An 8,124-nucleotide genomic window follows, 5' to 3' on the forward strand; every position below is an offset into this window, starting at 1 on the left:
TCGATCGTTGGTACAAAGCGGAGAAAGGCTGCAGCCCAAAAATATAAAGCAGCGTAAAAATAGCCCCACAGACAAGACCAAAGCTTTCATGCCAACTTGAACGAAAGTAGCCTAATTTCGGTATTAATAGCTAAATCTGACAACCCTGACGATGGCTGAAATTCACGCCACAGGCCATCATCATCAGTCTCACTACGGCCACTGCAGGACAATGGCTTCACCCATATTTCATCAATTAACCCTGTCCTGTGCCACCTGAGACTACTGTATCCCCGCAAACTTCTTATTCTTGTCTGCCCACCTAACTTTCTGCCCTCCCCTGCTGCATTTGCCTTCTCCCGTAATCCAGTCCGTTACTGTTTAAGACCGTCCGTTATTTTGCCTCCGCGTTGCATTTCCTGCCCAAGCCCATTTCTTCATCGTGATTTCGACCAAGATCACATTAATCCGCGTTCATTCCCCGAACCCCTTTTCCCCTTTCTGTCTCGTAAAGTTACGCCTATCATTTTTCTTTCCGTAGCTCGCTGCGTTGTCCTGAGCTTAAGTTCTACCCTTTTCGTCAGCATCGACGCTTGTGCCCCTTGGTGAGTACCATTAAGGTACAGCTGATAAATATTTTTCGCTTGAGGAGTATCGAAAAACTGCCAGTCATGATCTGAGAGAATCTGCCATTTGCTCTCCAGCCCATTCTTTTTCTTCTAGTTTTTCACTCTCGTGATCCACATCTGCAGTCACTACCAGCCCCCAGAAAACGTAATCCCTTACCATTTCTGTTCTCTTTTCATACCGCTGAAGATTTTTTTCTGCATAGTTATTTTTAGACCAACCATTTTGCTTTGCTTGACTAATTAATTTACCACGCTTCGCTCTTCATCTCATAACTGCCAGAGATTGTCAACTACATCAGCGAATTGCAGATTACTAACTTACTCTTCAGTAACTCTTATCCCGAACTGTTTGCAATCCAGGCCTCGGAACTCCCCCTGTAAACAGGCGCTGAATTGCTTTGGTGAGGTTGTGTCTCCCTCCCTGCCACTTTTCCTTATTGGAATTATTTGATGAGCTAGGGCTGTGCAGCTCGCGCAGCGTCCATGGCTCCTTTCGCTGCTTGACTCGCCACAGCGCTCACCAGCTCTTCTTCGGTCAAAGAGATTGTTTGGCCGCCTTCCCACCTTTGTGTGCGGCTACATTAAAGGGCCAATGTCAACGTAAGTAAGGGAGCCTTCCGACAAACCTCATCCGGATACACTTCGCGACCACGGCTGCAGTGCTATTGGCTTCAACTGCTTTACTTTGTAATGAGCTATTGCCGACCAGTCTTGGGAAAAGATGAATGGATGAAAAGTGACAACGACGACGACGTTTTTGTTGTTATAAAGTAGTATATGGAAATCACAACACGCAGCATGGATCACTGCAGGCACGACCTAGTGGTCTCAGCCGTCCAGGGACGATGCATTGCATTTGGGTTTTATCCCCCTTGGGATGCTGGGATGGAAATTTAGTTTTTGCTCCATTTAATTTAGAAAGGAAACTTCGTCACAGTTTAGGCGTGAGCTTCGCCGCGGTTTTGCGATGATGATCACCTGGTTTTGAAAACAATGTCAAGTATCACTTTGGAAGACTCTGTCTATGACAGCGCTTAAAGCATTATATATATATATATATATATATATATATATATATATATATATATATATATATATATATATATATATATATATATATATATATATATATATATATATATATATATATATATATATATATATAAAAAGAAACATTCCCCTATGCACCTTGATTTCGGTGACTGTTGGCTTCCTTAATATGCTTGTCAACCGAGCCCCTCACTTCATTTGCCTTGTCTACTAATAGCTTAACGGGGGTCTCGGTTCTGGCAGTCTTGATGCCATAGGTAGCATAAGAGGGCTCTCGCACAGTTTCCGCCCCCGCCGTTAGATGACGTTCTACGTCACACTTGCGGTATTACAGGACGTGCTACGTCCGCCGCTATGGACGAGGGTGGCGCTGGTGAACACTCTCAAGGTTAGCTTACACGCAAAACATAAATACCCACGAAAGCTGCAGATTGGACAGCCGTCGCCGTAGCTCAGTTGGTAAGAGCACCGGACGCGATATTCGGAGGTCGTGGGTTCGGATCCCACCGGCGGCATGGTTGTTTTTTCTGCTGCTTTATAAGTAATTTCCTTTAAAAAAAAAGAAAACTAATTCATTGGCACTAGATATTAAAAAAAAAGAAACATTCCCCTATGCACCTTGATTTCGGTGACTGTTGGCTTCCTTAATATGCTTGTCAAACGAGCCCCTCACTTCATTCGCCTTGTCTACTATATATATATATATATATATATATATATATATATATATATATATATATATATATATATATATATATATATATACACGCAGGGTTGATTATTTACCTGTAGGCAAGGAGAGGCAGACCAGTCGGTCTGTTCTCACGCTGCTGCCTTCGACACGGTGCAGTGACCTCTTCTCACGCAGTGAGGAATAACGGCGCTACAGTTCAGGTTAGCTATATAAAGCCGCAACAAAAACCAATGTCTCTCAGGCGTCGACAAGCCTCTCGTTACGAGACATCGGTGGAAAGATAGCGTGAACGCCAGAAGCGGGGCGATCGAGAGGCGAAACGGTTTGTACTACGGTTCATGTCGCTACCAAAGGTAACCAGTCCGATATCCTGACAACACGCGAACAGGCCACGGGCGTGTGTTAGACAGCAGCCGCGTCTTTGTCACCGCCTTTTGAGATTATCACCGCCAATAGACTCGGTTAATAGCGGCAATTTCTGTAATTCCACGTCTGAAGGCACTCATGTCCTGAGCGCACACGAATGGACAAGTGGTTTGAAAGCAGAGGCTTTACTACTCCCCCCTGTAGCTTCAAGGTGCGGGCCGCTGCTGCTGCCGGGCCAGGAGACCAGGCTTTGTTCCGGCGGTCCTGAAGGCCTGTAGACCCATCCATCGAGGTCCCTGGTGACTGCTAGCGGTTTTTAACCGCTTTTAGTGGTTTTCGCCGCATTTTGCGGACCGGGGCTTAGCCGCAGCTTTTACGTAGTGCTCGCACTCTGGGCCTCGTGCTGAGACTTTGCCCAAGCGAGGTCTAGGGCCGGCCGGCCTCGTCCTCCCGTGCCAATGGCCGGGCATTGTCTCGATTGCGGCCGCAGCAATGAGTGCTTCGCGCATGTCGCATTCTGCGTCGCCAACTGGGGCGAAGATGCCCACTCTGGAGTTACGCCGCCTTTCACCGGACGTGACCTCGGACTCGGGCACTCTGGGAGCCCAGTCGAACTCTGCGAGTTCGCCTTTCTCTGACGCCGGAGATGACCTCCTGGCTCGAGTTCCGGAGCCGACCAGACCATGCTGCCTCCTTCTGATCCTTAGGACTCCACGGGTCTCGGGGCACAGGATCGAGAGCCCTCGGCGTCCTCCTTCATCGAGTGACGTCCTTACCGCGTCGTGGTCCTCCTCCAAAGGGCCCCTGCCAGCCCTCCAGTGATCGAGCCCTCTTCTGCGCCACTGGCTCCTCCTGAGCCGCTCCTCAACTTAGGATTTTGCGCCATGCCGGATTTTACCGAAGTGACCGCGCTGCCGCACCAGCTGGGCGCCTATATGAACAGCGGCGATAACAAGATCGCCGTTCAACACCGCGTGGCCATCATCAACCTCTTAGATAATAATAATTGGTTTTTTGGGGAAAGGAAATGGCGCAGTATCTGTCTCATATATCGTTGGACACCTGAACCGCGCCGTAAGGGAAGGGATAAGAGAGGGAGTGAAAGAAGAAAGGAAGAATTAGATGCCGTAGTGGAGGGCTCCGGAATAATTTCGACCACCTGGGGATCTTTAACGTGCACTGACATCGCACAGCACACGGGCGCCTTAGCGTTTTTCCTCCATAAAAACGCAGCCGCCGCGGTCGGGTTCGAACCCGGGAACTCCGGATCAGTAGTCGAGCGCCCTAACCACTGAGCCACCGCGGCGGGTCAACCTCTTAGATGAAGTGGTCAATCGCTGCGCACGCTACCAGGCGCTGGCCTCGGATGCGCGCGGACGCGCTGAGGTCCTGCAGGCCATGCGGTCTACTGAGAGCCGGGAGTCATCGGAGGCCAGAGCTCAGGCCTCCAATTCCGAGGCGCGCCTTAACGTGGCTGCCGCTCGCGTTCCGCGGCCCACTTTGCCGGAGGCTCCGTGAACCCTTATGTTTGCTGAGGTCCTGCGAAGCTCGACGGCAGCTGCTCGTGCAAAATCATCTGCAATGGACGCCTCTCCTCAACGACATGTCCAGCCTGACAGCGTTGCATTTTTAACAACAGCGCCCACGGGAAACGTTTCGCCGCGAGAACTTATTGCGACTCTCAAAAATCACATGGTCCCCGAAAACGCGGGTGTAGGCCCTGCTGTTCTGCGTCCTACGCCCGCCTGCGTAACTATTTTTGCGAAAGATCGCATGAAGGTAAACAACTTTTGCGCGGCCGCGCAGTCCAACAAAACCACATGAACAGTCATGAATGTTCCAGTGATGTGCGCCGTAAACCCCACATTCGTATTTACTGTCCTGATCCCGATGTTGCCAACGACGAGGCCATACGCCACACCAACGCCATGTATCCAGGTCTAGACCTGGATGCACGCACAGCTATCTGTCGTTATACATTCACGCAATGCGATGGAGCGAAGACACACATGCTGTCCTTTGCGCCCGACGCCTTCAGACGCGTCATAGACAGCGACAGAGTCACAATCGGCTGGTCCTCAGTCTTTGTGGCTGAAGACATTCATATGCGAATGTGCACATTTTGTGCCTCTCATGGCCACTCTTGTGGACGGTGCCGTCAATCTGCGCAACCAGACCACACTGTATGCACAAAATGTGCTCAACCCCGCCTCGCCGAGACTTCCGCGGTACGCGCGGGGGACGCCTCGGTTGCGTGTGCCGAGCGCCGGAGGGCTGGTCTCGATGGATCCTCGCATCCTGCGGGCGCCGCCTCCTACCCCATCTTGCAGGAACGGCTGTCCAGGTTAGGGGCAAGAACTGATTATGGCACTCCTTAGATGAGAACTGATTATTACCCTCCTTGAATGTGCAGCACCAGCGCTGAGGGGGTGGGCAGCCGGTATTTTCCTGTCGCGGTTGGCATCGCGCTTCGGGGTCCCTACGCGGAGGCGCGATCTCAGTTCTTTTTCCTCTTCTCATTTTTTATTTTTCAGCTGGCGGAGGCATTTCTTTTTTCGTACTTCGTCTTCGGTACTTATGCAGCACCTTCAGTATTGAGAGGGTGTTGACTTATGCCGTGCGCCGCTCTCTCCTTCGGGGAGCCCGCGCCGGTGGCATCTTTTTCTTTTCTCTTTTCTCTGTTTTTTTTTTTCATTTCGCCACCCCTGCCGTATTTCTTTTTATTTTTTGAGCAGCTTCCCTGCCTGCTCTATTTTCTTTCGCCGGGCCTCGTCGGCTTTTCGCTTCAGCAGCTGCCTGGTGTGCTTCGGTGCCCAGTTGACCATTACGTGCGGGGGCGTCGCTTCCGCCTTCCCACTCCCTCCCGGGTGCCTTCTTTGGTGGCTTCCTACGTACCGCTGGGATTTTTCAATCATATTATTTTTATAACCGTTTGTGCGGTCTAGATTTTTCTGCATGTAGAGAGGTAAAGATTGGATGCGGCGCGCAAATAATTTTCACTCTGTTCCAGAATCCCTAATTCGTAGTCAAAAAATATCACAATAGAGCCTTACCCTCTTTACTTTTCATTTTCCTGCTTTTTGCGTTCTCGAGCATTAATTCGTTTACGCATCTATAAAATTTCTGCCCCTTTCCCTTTCGTTTGACCGAATTCTCTGGCCTCTCTCGCTAGCATCTCTGTCATTATGGACTACCTCCGTGGGACATGGGGGTGTCCTGAGCCTCCAACCTTCGCCCGTGTGCCTCGAATGCTTTCGCAACACTAATTCGTTTCTCCTTTCTTTCGACTTTCTTTTCACGACAAATCGCCGTGGCTTTTATTATTTCTTTCTCGTTTCTTCAGGCAAATTTAGACAACTGCAGGCGCGCGGCGGGAGTTTTGTTTGCTAGGGTTTTGTAGGGCGGTTTTGATTTCGCCCTCCTTTGAGATCCTTATGTCGGCGATAACGCAATCCCGTCCATCCACAAGATTGGGCGTTGTTTGCGGCGTCGAACAATCCGCGATGCGTCATCCTGGCGCGACTTCGGCAGGTGGGCCTCATTCCTATGAATGTTTCAACGCGGGTGGTCGTCGTCAAGTGAACGCACTGCTCGGGGCCATTCGTTTTAGTTAGCGTTTATGCGGCGCCACACACTCCAATGGCTCCCGTCCTTGGAGACATCTCCACCGTGTTAACGCTTGGAATTGTGCTCGCGCAGGGGTCGCCGGAGATTTCAATACCAAGCTAGAGGTCTGGGGTCCCGACCTCTGCGATGCGCGCGGAGGGCAGCTCCTGTGCTTCGCTTCCGGGGCCGACCTTCTCGTCCTCCACTTCGCTACTTATACCACGCGATATACCGACAGTTGGCAAGACGTCACCCTCACGAGCCCAGTCATGGCCCTCGTGGGGTTCCGCTGTTCCGTGGCCCATACAGAAACCTTATCGGAACACCGTCACATTGAAGTTCATTTTGGGGCGGGCGATGCGCTTCGCGAGAGGGTATTAACCTTTCGCGGAGCGGCCCCCGTCAACGCTACGATGGGCCGCTCGCATTCCTTTTCGGCGGCGGTTGGCGGGAACCTCAGGACGGGGAGTTCCCTACACATGGTAGTAACTAAGTTTCACGCCATTTTCGAGCGGAAGCGCCGTCGCTACTCGTCCGCTCGCAGGGTTGCTCCTTCGGGCCGCCGGGGGGAGTATTGGTGGACGGAAGACTTGGCCCTCGAGCGCCAGCGCGTGCATGCAATGAGGATGAGATACCAGCGTGCGCGCGGCACATCGACGCGCTCTTTCTTTAGAGCCACCTTTAACGAAGGCCTGGCCCGGTTCAGAGAAACCGCGACGCGGCTGCGTGGGAAGTGGCCGCGCGCGAGCTTCCCCGTGAGGCCAAAACTTCGATTTTTTTTTTGTAGACCATTCACGAAGTCATTCGGCCGTCGTCGGGAACACCCGCTGCTCTCTCGGTTTTGAAGCCGGGCGGGGAGCTTACAGACTGTTTTGGAGGCGGCCGGTGCCCTGCTCGAGGCGCAGGTTCCTAACGACAGGACCGATTTGACACGCCCGCCCACGTGGCATTGCACGCTGCGGCGGCCCGCCTTGATTTGGGGGGTTCAGAAAACGTTGCCTTCACGTTTGGCGAGGTCGACTTGGCGATCTCCCGCGTCAAACTGGGAATGGCCTCGGCCCTTGACGGGATCAGTCCACGCGTGCTGTATGCGCTTTGGACAGGTCAGCCGAACTTTTTCGTTTACATTTTTAACACCGCGCAGCACCTCGGCCGCTGTCCCTGAATCTGGCGGTGGGGAAGAATCATCTTCCTCTTGGAGCCCGGTCGGCTGCCCGAGGACCCTGCGGCGTACCGGCCTATTGTCATCAATTCTGCCGTAGGGAAGATGTTGGAGTGGCTCTTATTCAATCGCCTTTACTTTTTTTTGTCCCGTCGCGGCCTGAACCACGAGGCACAATTCAGATTACCGAGAGGGCGAGGGGCTGTTCAGGCCCTCTACGCACTCGTTTCAAAACTGAGGCAGATACGGGACGCCGGCCTGCACGTACTATTAGTGTCCATAGATTTCCAGGATGCATTTGAGAGCATGTGGCACCCCTGGTCCTGAGTTCTCTCGTCGACTGGTGGTGCCCGAGGAACCTCTGTGCGTTGCTTCGGTCATTTATTTCTGAACGTGAGGTGGGTTTTCGTTACTGTGCGGGGGACGCGGTTGCAGGGATCCCCGCTGTCTCCCCTGGTATGGAATGTGGAAGTGCGTGGCCTTTTGGCGGTGGGCGTGCCGGAGGGTGTGTCGATCCAGGCGTATGCGGACGACGCTGTCGTCGTTTAGCCTGAAGCCGTTTAGAAGGAGCTCGAGCGATTGGCAGACGATGCGCTCGTCCGAGTCGCCGCGTGGGCGAGGCGTGCGAGGATTACCGC

Source organism: Amblyomma americanum, chromosome 5 (assembly GCF_052857255.1).
Source record: "Amblyomma americanum isolate KBUSLIRL-KWMA chromosome 5, ASM5285725v1, whole genome shotgun sequence".
NCBI classification, from domain to species: Eukaryota; Metazoa; Arthropoda; class Arachnida; order Ixodida; family Ixodidae; genus Amblyomma; species Amblyomma americanum.